This window comes from Tenrec ecaudatus, chromosome 18 (genome assembly GCF_050624435.1).
Source record: "Tenrec ecaudatus isolate mTenEca1 chromosome 18, mTenEca1.hap1, whole genome shotgun sequence".
Classification (NCBI taxonomy): domain Eukaryota; kingdom Metazoa; phylum Chordata; class Mammalia; order Afrosoricida; family Tenrecidae; genus Tenrec; species Tenrec ecaudatus.
The window spans coordinates 22,415,947-22,433,646 of NC_134547.1; the positions used below are offsets into that span (position 1 = coordinate 22,415,947).

Here is a 17,700-nt window from a genome sequence, read left to right on the forward strand (position 1 = left end):
TAGTAAACATCTAGTGCTGCTATAACAGAAATACCACAAGTGGGTAGCTTTAACAACAAAAAAATTATTTTCTCATAGTACAGAGTCTAGAATTCCAAAGTCATGTGCTGGCTCTGGGCGAAGGCTTTCACCCTCTGTTAGTTTTGGAGGGGAAGAACAGAGTCTTCTTTTCTTTCAATTGCTTTCCTTGCTCTTTGGCAACCTTCTGCCAGTTCAAATCTGTTTAAAGCATCCAGTGATTTTTAAAAATTAGTTACTTTACTTTTCAATGGTAACATTTTCATTAAGTTCATTTCTATAATTCCTATCTTTTATATTATACATTTGATTCAACATTGTTGTCATACTTCTATAATTATGGTCTCTTCTAATTCTTTGAATATATATTGGATTCTCTGGTCTTTGTCTATTAGGTATGACATTTCTTTGCTCTCAAAGGCAGTTTATTTTTTGTTTTCTAAGATTTTTTTATGGTATACAGATCATGTTTTCTTCTTTATTTGCCTATTTTGTCATTTATATTGTTAATTAAAGCTGGATGTTTTAGACATTATAACAACTCTAGTCTCTGTCTCTGTAATTTATTATTTATGATTCCCCAAATCCAATGACATAGAGTATATTCACTTTTATGTTGTTGTTATTGTTGTAAGGTGACATGAGTAAGATCTTACTTATAGCAATTTGTACAACAGAACAAAGCATCGCTGAGGCCTGCGCCATCCTCCCAATTATTCTTATGTTTGAGCTCATTGTTCTGCAGCTACTATATCAATCTATTTTGAGTCTGTAGAGAGCTTGCTCAACATCAGAGAATCCACAGTGGTAAGAAACTCTATACATGCAAGGTATGCGGAAAGTTCTTTAGGAATAGTTCATCCTTGACTTAGACGCCAGAGAATTTATATTGGTGAAAAACCCTACAAATGTAAGGAATATGGGAAAACTTTGGGGGGTAGGCAGGGAACTTACACAACATCACAAAATTCATAGTTGTCTTCTGACCACCTTATGAATGTGAGGATGTAGGAAGTTCTTTAGACTAACTTTAGCTCCTATGCAACATCAGAGATAATCGATAGTGGGGAGAAACCCTATGAATTAAAGAAACACATTTAGATATAGTTCAGCCCTTACTGAACATCATCAGAAAATTCATACTGAGAGAAACCGTATGAATGTAAGACATGTGGGAAGGCCTCTAGACATAGTTCATCTTTTACAAAGCATCAGAAAATTCATCCATGTGAGAAATCCTATGAATATAAAGAATGTGGGAATGCCTTTACATAGACACCTTGACATCAGAACATTCCTACTGGTGAGATGTCATTTAAAGGAATATACAATAGCCCTTGTGAGTTAGCTTATTGTGCCAACCTGGCTGATAAACACAAGTGGGATTAATTGAAAGGCAGAGGGATAAATGGTTCTGTGAGCCTCACCTTTCTAATTCTCAGGTCACTTGCTTTCTGATGGTCGGACCAGGGTGCAGCTGCCTTAGCCAGTTCCCTGCTTTAGCTGGCAAGGCTCACTTCCTGCAAGACATCCCTGAGAAAAAGCCACATGGATCTACCCTGATGCAGCCCTGGGTGTTGGAGCAGCCATGTGGAGACCCCTGCCAGTGCTGAGATGATTACACATTCACTGACTTTCCCCCTGCAGTCAGCATCATTGCATGTGTTTTGTGAGATGGAGGAGGACTTTGTGGATTGGTGTTGGACATATGAGTTAATGGGTTAATGTTTGACTTGTGGGCTTGGGCAGTACTGGGTTGGGATGTTTTGTTGATGTGCACTTAAACTTTACATAAAACTCTCTCTTTACATGAGTTTCTGTGGATTTGTTTCTCTAAAGTACCCAGACTAACACACCTTGTTTCTAAATTTTCCCTGGAAAAACGTGTTCATTTAATAAGTAATCCAGAGGATTCTATCTCTCCCTCATTTAAAAAAATGGAAAATAAAGCCACACTTTATAGCCACTTTGTTCTTAAAAGCAAACATGCTTATTCATAGGTAATAATGTATGTTTTGTTAGATATTGCAATGTATTTCTTTTTATATCAATTTACATGCCTAACATTGATATATGAGGGTCCCTATTAATCAATTTCTTCTTCGTTTTCCTCTATTGGTCAATTTCTGACAAATGTGTGGGATGTATACAAGGATAAACTAGAAAATACATATTGTTGCTAAGTTCCATTTTATAATCCACACAGGCTTATTCCATACAAAACATGTTATTTAAATGTCTCTGAGATCGATAAGTTCTCTGAATAATATACTTGTATTAGTCTTGTTAGGGTTTATATTAGACAGGGTTCTCTAGAGAACCCAAACCAGGACACTTATGATTTTATATATATTTATATAGATAGATATATGCAACATAAGAAATGAACAGCTAATTGGTCGATAGAGCAGTACAAATGGCTCAGTGCAACTCACTTCCATGAGACAGCCAATACACTAGTAGTCCTTCAAGATTTGAGGGCCTCCAGGTCCAAGTCAATGAAGCAGACAGCTGAGTCCTCTGTAAAGAAATTCAGGCACAGGCAGCAAACAGCAAGGCAAGTCACCAACAGTCAGCCAGATGACAGGGTCCAACAGGCCCCAGCCAAAGCAATGTATACTCCAGTAGCATGGCAAAGCAGATCTTGAAGGAGCTTCAAACTACAGTGACACAGTTCACATGTTGGGTGTCCCATAGGTAGTGTAGCTCGCAAGTTGAGGCAGAGAACCAGCTAAGGCAGCCACACATTAGTCTGATCATCAAAGAGCAAGAGGCAAGAAAGGCGAGCCTCACTGAGCCATTTATCTCTCCACCCTTTAATTAATCCTACATGTGTTCATTAGCCAAGTTGGCACAATAAGCCAACCTATCACAGGTTTCCTTCAAAAGAAGGGGAAGAAATGTCAAATCAAAACAGTGGCATCTGTACCAGTGTACTTGCTCTGGTCTAGCCCAAAGTGAAAGGCAGGACTGGGATCATATAGTAGGAGGTGAGGAGTCTCAAGGAACCAGAGGAACATTGTGTTTCATCGGTGCTATACTGCACTCTGGTGGATTCCTTCCTTCCTTGTAACACTTCTGTGAAGGGGTATCCCCTTGTCTACAGATGGGTTTGGGATCTTTGCTCTGACTCCCCTTGTTATCAACAATATGTTTGTTTGTTTGTTTTGGGTCTTCTGATGCCTGTTACCTGATCCCATGGACACTTCATGATAGCACAGGTTGGTGTGCTTCTTCCCTGTGAACTTGTTGATTCTCTGCTAAATGGCTGTTTGTTTAACTTCAAACCTTTAAGACCCCAGATGCTGTATCTTTTGATAGCTGGGAGCCATTAGCTTTATGATATTTGCTTGTGCACCCGTTTTAACTTCAGCAATCTTTCCAGGAGGGTGAGCATCACAGAATACCAGGCTGTGAGAAGAAAACTGTTCTTGCATTGAGGGAGGACTTGATCAGAGGTCCAAAGTCTGTCCATTACCTCAATGTATTGCCATATAAATATATGTACATAGGCCAATGCCGCTATTTAAAAAAAATCATTTTATTAGGGGCTCATACAACTAATCACAATCCATACATCCACCCATTGTGTTAAGCACATTTGTAGATTCCTTGCCTTCATCATTCTCAAAACATTTGCTCTCCACTTATGCCCCTGGCATCAGCTCCTCATATTTCTCCCTACCTCTCCACTACCTGTCCCTCATGAATCCTTGATAATTTAAAATTATTATTTTGTCAGATCTTACACTGTCTGATGTCTCCCTTCACCCACTTTCTGTTGTCCGTCCCCCAGGGAGGAGGTTATATGTAGATCCTTGTAATCGGTTCCCCCTTTCCACCCACCCTCCCTCCACAAATACCTCTATTTTTATGAATTAATATATTTACATACATGCACACCTATGTTTATACCTCTATTCATAGCTTTGCTTCCTAGGTCTTTCCTCTGTTTCCTTTTACCTTCCTCCGGTCCCACCATCATGTTTGCTCTTCTGCCAATTAGTAATTCCTCTCAGCTAGATTGCTGTTGCTCTAACACCCCCAAGATCTCTATGTCCTCCTCATTGTTGATTTCAATTCCCTAGTTGTTTCCCTGAGGCATTGTTTGCTCACCACTCCCTTCCCCCACCTCCTCCTCCCCACCAAGTCCCTAGGCAACCACCATTCCCATTGCTTTCTCCTCAGGCTTGCTTCTCATGCCTATCTTATATATGTATGTACATCAACAATAATGGAGATAAAACAAAAAGAAAACAAAAGATTGACTCAAAAGATAAAAAAATAACTAGCAAAAACTCGAAAAAGCATACATAATTCTACTTCTGTTTTCTGACCCTTATGACTGTCTCCCCCCTGGTCGTGGCAGGTTCTGGGAACTGCCTCTCCTAGCCTGAAGTCTATTTTGGGGGCTTTCATTTTGGGCTACACTGGAGCATGTACACTGCTACAGATAATAGCTCATGACACACTGAATCCATGTCTGATAAACCCCCCAGGAACAGGTTTGGGAGTAGCAATACCAAGAGGGTAGGGGGAAGGTGGAGAAAGGAAGGCAGGAAGGAGGAACTGATCGCAATGATCAGTACAAACCCCCCCCCCACACACACACACCCCACACACAACCACCACCACCCTCCCCCCAGGGGACGAATAACAGAAAGCATGGGGGAAGGCAGACAGTGGTTGGTGTAAGATTTGAAAATAATAATAATTTACAATTTATCAAGAGGTCACGAGGTGGGGAGGTGTAAAAAGAGGAGATGATACCAAGGGCTCAAATAGAAAGTAAATGTTTAGAAAACAATGATGGCAACATACATACAAATATGCTTGATACAATTGATGTATGGATTATTATGAGAGCTGTAAGAGTCCCCTAATAAAATGATCTTTAGAAACAAAAAAAAAACAGTGGCATCTGAAGGAAGCTGCCGGACCAGTTAAATTCAAGGCAGAGAGTTAGCTCAGAAGGTTATGGTAACTGGTAACTGTTTCTTTGGATTCCCAAGGGCTAATATGATAGATTTCTTAAAGGTTACAGGATTGCCACAGTGTCTTATGAAGAAGTTTTAAGAAAACTGAAACTGCATTGGTGAGAAAACAGGCCCGGAAAGTTGTATCAAGTAATGTTTTCCCCATCATGATCATGGACATGCTCATTCTTCGAGGGTAGCAAGAACTGTCCTATGAGAATTTCCTATGGAAATCTTACCCCATGCATGTATTCTACAGTCTTGATCTTGTCCCTTCAGACTTAATTTTGTTACCAAAATTCAAAAAAACACATTTTAAAAAATCACAATTTGAGTCAATCAAGGATGCCAAAACTGCCACTTAGGCATGGTGTAAATGGAAAAGCTCAGAATTCTTCAAGGCAGGGGTTAGAGAGAGATGGAAGAGATGGAAACGCTGCCTCCAAAAGTGTGTCAACCTAGAAATAATGTATCAAGAAACAATAGCTTCACATTTTGATATTTTTGTTTAGTGTCCTTTATGGTTTAATAGCAATATATTTTCTTAAATTGATTCCCCTATTTCTTCCTTTCATACGAGTTTCTTGCCCAGGCATGTGCTTTTGTCCTATTATGTACTCATTGTTTTTAACTTCTTGATTTGTAGTATTACTCATATACCTTAAATTTTTTTAACATTCAATTCTTTGCTTGTTATATGATGTTGTTTTTCTCAATGGAGCACTACTTAGAACTCCAACTACATACAATGTAATTTAAATCTCCTGTGCCCTGCTCCATGGAGTTGGTGCAGACTTTTGTTTGTTTTATGCTCCTTTTGTTTTAATGAAGATGGGTAACAATTTTTCTATTTTCATCAAATTATTGACTTCTTTTAAAATTTTTACTTTGTGTTTACACAATATATTTACATCTAAATATCTGCAATACAATTCCTTTGAGGAACTTCATCATATCCAGTTGTTATCAGGCAGAATTAAAATGAAAGTAGTACTTTTAAATGTTTCCTAAAAATGACTAATCCAATCTGCCAATCTCTTAAATTTGGAGAAAATCTTTGCAAAGAGAGAAGAAATCTATAACTATTTTGGTTATTATAAATTGATTAGTGAACTTATCAATTTATTAGTGAACATTAAGATAAGTATATATTATTATGGCTTCAACTGGGCTTTATCTGTATTCTATGAATTTTATATTTATTCTTTTCCCTCAGAGTTGCCTTATTTGGATTTGGGCAGTTAAACAATAAACATTTTTTGTTTGTTTGAACATCTCACCTGAATCCAGCAAAAGGAAACAAGACAATATCATAGAGATCATCTTTAACTTTGGACTGTTGAGCTAGGTGTCCAATCAATGTGGCATGCCCTCATAATTATGTTATAATTTAATGAGTTTCCCAGAATTTATATACTTGTTAGTTTTATGAACAGCAGTAATTAAGGTCTTCTAAGATATATTGAGCTATGTTATCTAAATTCTGTTGAGTCAATGCCCCCTGTGGGTTTCCAAGACTGTAACTGTTCATGGGAGTAGAAAGCCCAGTCTTCCTCCGGCCGAGCTGCTCATGGTTTCAAACTGCCCACTATGTGGATCACAGCCAATGCATAACCGCTACACCACCAGGGCTCCTATGTTTTCTAAATATTACTCATTAGTATTTTATTGAAATGTTTTATAAATATATACATAACTAAGAGCTATGTCAAGGGACCCTTGGTGGCACAGTGGTTAAGGCCAGTAGTTTGAACCTACCTGTCATTTCCCAGGATGTGATAGTTTGCTTCTATAAAGATTTATAGTCTTGGAAACACTATGGGGGAGTTCTATTCTGTTCTATAAAGTCACTATGAGCCATAATCAACTCATTGGCAATGGATTTAGTTTTGATAGCTATTTCATGTCCTAAGCAGTAAGGAAATGATTCTCTTTTATCCTTTTAAGATATATGTGTATTTTATATCTTTGGGATAGATTTGGACACTACTTACTCTGATATTGTGATCTCCATTACGGATTTACTCTTGGACCCCACTCTGATTTTTCTGAATTACCATCAGTGCTGGTTTATTTCTTCTTCTTGGTTTAGTACTACCCTATGGTTCTCTATTTTTATTTATAATTAAACAAATCAAGAAAATAAACTACATAACCTTTACATAGACATAAAATTGATGAGATATACAATAATTATGAGTTCTGATACACTTTGAAATGATTAATAAACATTCTTTAAAAATCATTTTATCAGGGGCTCATATGATTCTTATCACAATCCATACATCAGTTGTGTAAAGCACATTTGTACATTCTTTGTCCTCATCATTCTCAAAACATTTGCTCTCCACCCAAGCCCCTGGCATCAGGTCCTCATTTTCCCCCTCCCTCCCCACTCCCCACTCCCTGATGAACGCTTGATAATTTATAAATTATTTTGTCCTATCTTGCTCTGTCCCACGTCTGCCTTCCTCCACTTTTCTGTTGTATGTCCCCCGTGAAGGAGGACACATATAGATCCCTTGCAATCGGTTCCGCCTTCCCAAACAACCTTCTCTCTGCCCAACCAGTATCACCACTCACACCACTGGTACTGAGGGGATCATCCGCCCTGGCTTCCCTGTGTTTCCAATTCCCATCTGTACCACTGTACATCCTTTGGTCTAGTCAGACTTGCAAGGTAGGATTCAGATCATGACAGTGGGAGGGGGGAGGGGAGGAAACATTTAGGAACTAGAGGAAAGTTGTATTTTTCATCGTTACTACATTGCACCCTATCTCATCTCTTCCCCAAGACCTTTCTGTATAGGGATGTCCAGTCGCCTACAAATGGGCTTTGGGTCTCCACTTCACACTCCCCGCTCATTCACCGTGGTAAGATTTTTTGTTCTGATGATGCCTGATACCTGATCTCTTGACACCTTGTGATCGCACAGGCTGGTGTGCTTCTTCCATGTGGGCTTTGTTGCTTCTGAGCTAGATTGCCGCTTGTTTGCCTTCAAACCTTTAAGACTCCAGACGCTATATCTTTTGATAGGCAGGCACCATCAGCTGTCTTTACCACATTTGCTATGCACCCATTTGTCTTCAGCGGTCGGATCAGGGAGGTGAGCACACGATATAATTTTTTTGGTTCTTTGATGCCTGATAACTGATCCCTTCAGCACCTGTGGTCACACGGGCTGATGTGCTTCTTCCATGTGGGCTTTATTGCTTCTGAGCCAGATGGCCACTTGTTTACCTTCAAGCCTTTAAGACCCAGATGCTATCTTTTTTTATTGCCGGGCACCATCAGTTTTCTTCACCACTTTGTCTTCAGTGGTTGTGTCGGGAAGGTGAGCATCATAGAATGCCAATTTAATAGAAGAAAGTATTCTTGCATTGAGAGAACACTTCAGTGGAGGGTCAATGTCCCTCTGCTACCTTAATACTAACCTTATAAATATATGCACATAGATCTGTTTCTCCATCCTCATGTATAAATATATTTGCATATGTACACGTCTTTATCTAGACCTCTATACATGCCCTCTGCCTCACAGCTCTTTCCTCTATTTCCTTTGACTTCCCTCCTGTCCTATTATCATGCTCAGCCCCACCAGGGTTTCAGCAATTCCTCTTAGTTACATTACCCTTGTCATGCCCTACCAGGCATCCCACACCCTTCTCACCACCGATTTGGATCACTTGTTGTTCCTTTGTCCCTGCCTTTATTAACACCACTACCTTTCTCCCAACCTCCCCGTCTCCCATGTCCCCAAGGAACTATTGGTCCCGTTGTTTTCTCCTCCAGTTGTTCATTTAGCATATCTTATTTGACAGACCTTCAGAGGTAATAACATGCACAAAAACAAGACAGAGCACAACCAAGCAACAATATACAACAAACCAATGACAAAAACACAACAAGAAAGAAAAGCTTGTAGTTAGTTCAAGGATTGTTTGTTGGCTTTTAGGAGTGTTTTCCAGTCTAGTCTGTTGGGGCACCATGCCCTAGCCCCAAAGTACACCTTCAGCATTCTCTGGGGACCTCATTGCTCCATAACCTTGCTGTTCTGTTGCACCCCCTTGTTTTCCCTCGGTGTGGCGGGATCCGATTGGGTGCAGTTCCCTCACTGTGTCTCCAGTATTGTCCCCTGTAGGGCTATGGGTCGGTGAGGGACGTCATGTCTCATCGTGGTGCTGGCCATGTGGTCCTCTCTGTCGACTGGTTGCTCTAATTGGGAACATCGACCTCCTGGCCTGGTGCGCCATGATGTGCTCCACTCTCTCCTCCCCATTCATCTGCTCCCATGTGCTCCGATCAGATATGTCCCTCTTCCAGAGCTGTAGATTCAGTGCTGTCCTTTGAAATAAATTCTTCTTAGGGGAAGGGAAGGGGCCCACGTAGTAGTTGGTGTTGGGGCCGGACCCCCAGACCTCTCCACTGGTTCCCTACTCCACGCCGGCATGTTGCATTCACATCTTGGAGCACTGGGTTGAAGTCTGGTCCCTTTCCCTGTGGAGACACAAACAATACTGCCCCCCTTGGGTGGGTTAGTGCCCTGTGCCCCCACTACCCTTTTCTTTTTTATTATTATTTTTCCTTTCCTTGCCTCCTTTTTAGTTGTCTACCATGTGTGTCCCTGTATTTGGTCTGGTCCCTGCCATATTACCTGGTCCTCACCCCAGGAATGTTTGTATACCGTAGCTTTTTCCTTATGGCCCTTTTGTCCCCCCCCCCCCCCCTTTTAAGCTTACCTCAGCAACCTTTCAAGTCTTTCTATATTTAAGTCAATGCTATCTTGAGGTCTGTTTTCTCTTTTTTGCCCTCTGAGTGAGGTTGTTCTATGTGGTGGTCTCTTATTTATGCTTGGTGAGTGTTGTTCCTATGCCCATACTGGGTCGGGAAGGATCTTTTATAGGGCTGGGTTTCTTCTAATGTATTGTTTGATTTTTTTTCCATGTCTGGGAAGACTCTTACGTCTCCATCTATCTTGATCAATAATTTGGCTGGGTAGAGTATTCTTGGGTTTGCGTTGTTTTCCTTCAATTTTTGGAATATGTTACTCCACTCTCACCTCTTCATAGTTTCTGCTGATAGGTCTGAGCATATTCTTATTTGGGAACCTTTATATGTGATTGCTTGTTTTTCCCCAGCTTCTCTCATTATTTTCTCCTTTTCTTCAAAGTTGGATAATTTAACTATTATGTGGCTTGGTGACTTCTTCTTGGGATTCAGTCTTGCTGGTGTTCTTTCAGCCTCCTGAATAGTTAGTTGGTTTTCATTCATTAAGCCGGGGAAGCTTTCCTCCAAGAATTCTCTCACTGTTGTTGCAGATGACTTTTTTGTTGTGTCTTCCTCCAGTAAGCCAATCAGTCTAATGTTGTTCTGCTTCATAGCATCAGACATAGCTCTTAAGTTTTCTTCAGCTTCTCTGATGATCTTATTAGGTTTTTGTTCATGTTTGGTAAAGTCAGCTTGGCTGTCCTCCAAGTCACGGATGCAGTTCTCTTATTCCTCCATTAGCTTCTCGAGGTCCGTGAGTCTGCTACTTGTTTTTGTTATCTCTTCCCTAAGCTCCTGTATTTCTCTTTGATTTATGGCCTAGGCCCATATATATTTAGGGGACGTGATTGTCACAGGAAGGGGCTGTACATAAGAGTGACAGGAAGGGGATGAGCTAGGAGTGTACATGTAATAGGAAGGAGAGGGACTAAGGGTATACATGTGACAAAAAGGGTGGACCCTAGACTCAGTATGGCAGCCTAACCTTGGTCACCCTTGAGTGGGTTTGACCACCTTGGGTTTTCCTTCAGGGGAGCAATCTATCCTTATCAGAAGGGAGTGGGCCCTACTTAGGGTGGGACAGACTATACAGTCTGATTGCTCTAGATGGCTGACAAATCTTAGAGAGAATAACCTCTGACCTGCTTTCATTGACCTCCAAGTTTATAGTCATTTGCCATGTGTAGCAAGCAGCTAGGTTTGGCATATGTTTGGGGGAAACAACTTGGGAGAAATCTTCTGTATCCCACAATAATACAGAACGTCTGGAAGGTCATATTGTGAACTCACAATGTATAATATTTTATGTTTGGGCTTTTCATGAGAGTCCTTGTTCGTATGGTGGGTTAAATGATGGTCTGCTAACCAGAAGGTTAGTTTGAACCCAGCAGCAGCTGCTCAAGAGAAAGATAAGCAGTCTGCTTTAGTAAAGAGATACAGCTTCAGAAACCCCTGATAGAGCAGTTCTACTCCTGTAAGGGCACAATGAGTTGGAATTAACTTTACCTACAGTGGATCTTTGTAGGGTCAGATTCTTTTAGCAAATAGTTTTTGAGATTTACCAGAGGTATTACTTTACTCTTTTTGTTATAGGATATTATTCTTTTATATAGATAAGCCACATTAAAAAAATCCATTTGTATGTTGACAGCTATTTATTTCTGTCTTTTTTGCAATTATGAATAAAGCTATTATGGATGAAAAATCATGTGTAAATCTTTTCATAGATATATGAGTATGCTTTGTGTCTTTGGGTAAATACCTAGCTCAAATGATAGGTGTATATTTGGTGCCATAAGAAACTGTCAAAGTGTATTCTAATGTGGTTGAAAACTATTAGTGTGCGATAATTTGAATTGATTCTATTTGAGAAGACGAATTATTTTACTGGGCAATTCTGGCAAATATTTAGGAAGATATGATACTTATTCTCTATAATTTATCCCCCCCACCCCAAGAAAAAGTAGTAGGAACACTTCCTATGATGGAAATATTACCCTAATACTAAAATCAGATAAAGGTATTAGAAAGCAACACATCAATATCTTATTTATATGTAGATATAAAGATCTTAAATATATATATGTATACATATATATGCAAATAGAAATACAACACTATATAAAAAGAACTGTACCACATGGCTAAATATCATTTACTCTAAGTATGCAAGCCTGGTTTAACATTCAACTATCAACTAATGTAACCCATCACATACCAACAGGATAAAAATGAAAAATCATGAGTACATTTATAACTACAGAAGAAACATTTACAAGAACCAAAACTTATTCAAGATAAAAAGAGCAGACTGAAAGGGAATTTCCTCAATGTGACAACAAATTAAAAAACTTACAGTTAACATCATTGTTACTGGTAAACACTAAAGTCTTTTCCCCTCAAAGTTAGGAACAAGGCAAGAACGTTCTCTCTTCCCACTCCTGTTTAGCATCTCACCAGGAACCCTATGATTGCAATAAGGCAAATAAACTTTTTAAAAGTGTGTAGATTTGAAATGGAAAACTATTCTTGTTCACATATATAATTATTTATGTGGAACATTTCAATCAAAAGAAGAGGGAAAAAACCCTCACAAGGTAAATTATGTAATGATCCATTGTACTCCTGCATCCCAGAATGGAGCAACTGGAATTTGAAATTAAAAACATTATACTATTTACATTAGCATACATTGTAGTAGTGCTTAGGAATCTAATAATATTTAAAAGATGTATATTCAAGAGTTAGCTTATGATCAAGAATCAATGGTATTACAGGAAGAAATACAAGTTGCAGTGAAGACACTGATGACATACAAGGCTCCAGGAATTGATGGAATAGCAACGGACATGTTTCGGCATACTGATGAAGCACTGGAAGCACTCACATATATATCCACGCCAAGAAATTTGGAAGACAGCTACCTGGCCAACTGACTGGAAAAGATCCATATTTGTGCCCATTCCAAAGAAAAGCAACACAATAGAATGTGAAAATTATTGAACAATTTTGTTAATATCACATGCAAGTAAAATTTTGAAGATTAAAAAAAAACTTGAAGCAGTTTAACTATGGAGAACTGACAAAAATTCAAGCTGAATTCAGAGTTGTGGAAAGAGGTATCATTGCTGATGTCGCATGGATTGTGACTGAAAGCAGAGTACTAGAAAGATATTTACTTGTTTTATGGACTATGCAAAGATATCGTACTGTGTGCATCATAAAACAACTGTGGATGACTTTGTGAATGGGAAACCCAAAGCACTTAATTGTGCTCATGTTGAACCTGTCCAAGAGGCAACCATTCTAATAGGGTGGCTTAAAACCTGGAGAAGTCAGAGTCAGCTATTTCACATACTGTGTTTGAATATATATTCAAATATTTTCAAGTTTATCTTCTATTCGAGGATTTTGCCATGGAAACAGACGAATAAAGCCACTTTATTACAAGGGGGAAAAAACTGGAGAAGTGTGCATAAGGACTTATCTTTTCACTTAAAGTTCTTCTTTCTTTTTTTTTGTGAGAGTGAGTGAGTGAGAGAGGAGTGAGTGAGTGGAAGGGTGAGTGAGAGTGAGTGAGGGAGTGAGAGTGAGTGAGAGTTAGTGGAAGGGTGAGTGAGTGAGTGAGAGTGAGAGAGTGAGTTAGGGAGTTAGTGGGAGGGTGAGTGAGAGTGTGAGAGTGAGTTAGGGAGTTAGTAGGAGGGTGAGTGAGAGAGAGTGAGTGAGGGAGTCTCACTTAAAATTCTGAAGACGAGAGTTTTAATCAGCCACATTTTGCCACCTGAAGTCCCCTTTGGTAAAGGAGACTGACTAATGCAAAACTGGCAACCAAGCCCCTGTAACTTTGCAAGTGTCTTCTAATCAGAAAATACCCCAGATGCGGTCCGGTTTGTGGGTTTTATTATTACTTGGAAATACCCTTTAGGAAAGGGGTCCATTGCCAAGCTTGCTCAATACAGCGTTTTCTTGTTTTGCCAAACGTTTTTCTGCCATTGCTAAAATTCTTTCGGTTTCAAGGAAAATTGTAGTCATTTTTCGTGGGACACCAGGGGTTCCTACGGGCTTATGTAACAGTAACAATCACCTCAGTGGTACTGTCACAAACGTCCCACATCCGCATACCCGGGTCACACAGTCAAAACCCTATATATTACATTACTGGGGCATCAAGCGTAATTTCACAATCGCCTCTCCATCAGCCCGCGCCCACTGTCCAGACTGAACGTCGAGCGCCCGTCCTCCCATCAGTCTCTACACTGGAGTAGCGAACCGGCTGGGAGACCAACCCCATTACCCAGAGTAAGAGCCGACAACTTGGATCCTTCTGGGGAATGTAGTTTGAATTTGAGCCAGGACGCAAAAGATGGCGTCCGGCCAGAGCGGTTGTCTCCACTCCCCATCGCACTCAGAAGTCCTCCGAAGGGTTTGGCCTGGCCTGGAACCGCGGGGCTGCCCCGACATGCTTGCGCTGAACGGCTGGCTTCCACCCCTTCCCTCAGCCGTCTCTAAGGAGAAAGGATGACGATGGTATACTTTAAACGTAAAGCAAAGTGTTCACGCCCCGCTAGACATGCTGGGAAATGTAGTCCACACGGCTAAGCTGGACGGATTCCATCCGGGTCCCGCGCGGGCGCTCCGCGGACTCCCAGAGGCCCCGGGCGAGCGAGGCCGCCCCGGAACGCGCAAGCGCAGTCCCCGCCCGCCGCCATCTGTCCACAGGTGAGTGTGTTGGGTTCCGGCGCCCGCATGGCGGATCCTCGCGCGGCTGGTGAGCTAGCTCCCGGACTCGTCCCAGGGAAGCCGAAGGGCAGGGTTGGCGGAGGCAGCTCGGAGGCTGGGAAGGCTGACGGGAGGGATCGCCTTTAGTTACCTGCCGCGTTCTGAGCCTCATGCCGATGGGGGAGGAGGTGCTGAAGGAGACAGCGGGATGTCGCATGGGTGACCGTGTGTGCGTGTATCTAGCGTTGTAGGGTAAGCACTGTCAATGTGCAATTGTGTAGGGATAGATCGATAGGATTTGATCTTTAGAGGTAGAAACCTCTAAGCCTCTTGTCATCTCTAAAATAATGCTACTAGGTGTATTTTTTGCGGGCCTCCGTGTTTTGGGAAGCTACAGGTAAAAGGCTCATCACTAAGTTGATGAGTAATTTCAAACATTGTTTTTAAGGTATTAAGTTTAGTAGAGTTGTAGAGTCGAAAATAAAACCAACGTTGTTTTATTTTTTCTAAGAAAGGGAAAGATTTCCGAAAAACTTGCCATGGCTGGCATAGTTTCCCAGGTGTTCCCCTGTTTTTAAAAATACTTTTGCTACGAGAAGCTCTGACCTAAGGAAGAGCTTTAAGAAGTACTGTGTCTTAAATCAGACAGCCCAGAATTGGGAATCATTATTCCTGGATTTTAGATAAAACAAAGCTTTGGCTCAAAGAGGTTATCACACATACACAGCCTTCTCACTCCCCACCTCCCGTTTGCCTGTCAGCTGGCAGTGTGACGCCAAATTGTGACGCCAAATTTGCCCAGGTTTTCCTGAACTCAGTTGCCTTTCATTGTCAATATAGTGAAACAAATTTTGTCTACAAAGGCACGTTCTACAGGTATTTTATCACTCAACGTTTTTCAAGAAAATGTAGAAATACGGAACCAGGATATAGAATTCATGTAAGAAATCATAACTTTGGTATATCTTTTAAAAAAAAATGTTAGAAAGAAAGAGTTAAAAATTACAACACCAGCAAATCAGATAAAAACATTTAGGGATAAGCAAGGATTATATTAAACTTAAACACATCATAGACTACAACGGAGTGTAACTGCTGCATTGAATATCTAAGCTTGTAAATCTTTAGGGAAGCAAATTGCTCCACCATTCTCCCACAGAGCATAGTGACTGGTAGGTTCAAACAACTAGTGGCCTCCATGCCTCCAGGGCTCTTTATAAAACCTATATGAAGCTTATTTTTCATTCTGTTAGGGAACTCAAGACTATATATAGATGACGCTGTCTACTATAAAGATTGAGTCTCAAACCCACAGGAGCAGTTCTATAGTGTTAGTATGAGTACAGTTCACTCAGCGGCAGGAAGTCTGAGGATACTTAAGATTCCTAAGAATTGAGTCTAGTTATGCCTCAAACTATGATTCTATTATCTTAACTACGATTCTGCTAATGATCTTGAGAGTGTTAATGGATATTTATAAAGATGGTATAGTACTCTGTTTACAAAATAATCAACTAACTCTACCTTATTAATTAGTATATATGGTGATTCAGTGGATTATGCAATGAGCTGCTAATCACAAGGTCAGCTGTTTGAACCCATGAGCCACCTCAGGAGAAAGATGAGATGAGGCTGTCTGTTCCTGTAAAGTCTCAGAAACCCAAAGGGGCAGCCCTACTTTGACCTATAGGCATCAACTCAACTCAAAGGCTGTGGGGTTTTTTTGGTTTGTTTTATTTTATAGACCTGTTCATCTCCTAGGTTGAGAGAAGTTCTTTGTCCATGGTTCTTGAAAGATAAACCCATTGCCATAAAAAAATAGTTCTTGGAATTTGCCAGCAATTAAGAGGCCTCTGTTTTCTAAGAGCATCTTTCTTAGACACTCTGTGAAGATAAGACAGCTTTGGGGGACCCTCCAGAATCTCCTGAGTAAGAGTCCAGTCAAATCTACAGCAGCGGATTTAATGGCAAACGAGGGACTTTAGTGTCATAGTGGTTATGTAATAGCCTGAGTAAAGCCATTTATACTTAGCAAATATTCTGCACCAGTCCTAAAATGCAACCACAGGCCTCAAAAAAAAAAACAAAAAAAACAAAACCAAACCAAATAGCCCCATTGTTCTTAAAATGAGCAAAATACTATCCTGGACCAGGAAATTGTGCAACCGCAAAGTCTGTTTCTGTACCAGCTTACTCAGTTGCGCTGCTTAACAGCAAGTTCTGCTTCTGTACCAGCTTGCTTGCACAGCTCAGCAATTTAATGAAACCTTATAAAAACCCAAGTCTATAAGCAGGGGGACCGGTGATCCATTTTTTCTTTTCCGGTCGCTGGTCCCTGCGCAGGTTCTTCTTCTTTTGTTAATAAACTTTTCTATTTCTTTCAATCTACGTCTCAGTTGTTCTTGTCCGGCTCATGTACAACAGTAAGTACTAAACTGCTAACCAAAAGGTCAGTGGTTTAAATCTACCAACAGAAAGATGTGACCATCTACTCCATAAATTCTACAGCCTTAGGAACCCTGTGGGGCCTTTCTGCTCTGCCCTGCAGGGTCACTGAGTTTAAATTGACCCAATAGCAGCTGTTTTTTTTTTTAACAATTTATTGGGGCTCATACAATTCTTTTCACAGTTCATACATATACATACATCAATTGTATAAAGCACATCTGTACAGTCTTTGCCCTAATCATTTTTTTCTCTTTTCTTCTTTTACATTTTATTAGGGACTCAAACAACTCTTACCACAATCCATACATATACATACATCAATTCTATAAAGCACATCCATACATTCCCTGCCCCAATCATTCTCAAGGCATTTGCTCTCCACTTAAGCCCCTTGCATCAGGTCCTCTTTCCCCCCCCCTCCCTCCCCATTCCCCCCTCCCTCATATGCCCTTGGTAATTTATACCTCGTTATTTTGTCATATCTTGCCCTATCCGGAGTCTCCCTTCCCCCCTTCTCTGCTGTCCCTCTCCCAGGGAAGAGGTCACATGTGGATCCTTGTAATCAGTTCCCCCTTTCCAACCCACTCACCCTCCACTCTCCCAGCATCGTCCCTCACACCCTTGGTCCTGAAGGTATCATCCACCCTGGATTCCCTGTACCTCCAACCCTCATATGTACCAGTGTACAGCCTCTGTCCTATCCAGCCCTGCAAGGAAGAATTCGGATCATGGTAGTTGGGGGGAGGAGGCATCCAGGATCTGGGGGAAAGC

At 40.8% G+C, this 17,700-nt stretch overlaps 1 long non-coding RNA gene across 2 annotated transcripts in view; it reads left to right on the plus strand.

The window, feature by feature from the left end:
* The window catches only part of LOC142432091 (uncharacterized), a 49,577-nt gene that overhangs the window by 17,283 nt on the left and 14,594 nt on the right, over positions 1-17,700 (plus strand). Inside the window, exon 1 of one of the 2 annotated variants that reach the window (XR_012780866.1) lies at positions 14,356-14,481. The exons of the other annotated variant lie outside the window; for it this stretch is intronic. This is a non-coding gene — a long non-coding RNA (uncharacterized LOC142432091). Of the gene's footprint in view, positions 1-14,355; positions 14,482-17,700 lie in introns of those variants that run through there. 2 annotated transcript variants of the gene reach the window in all.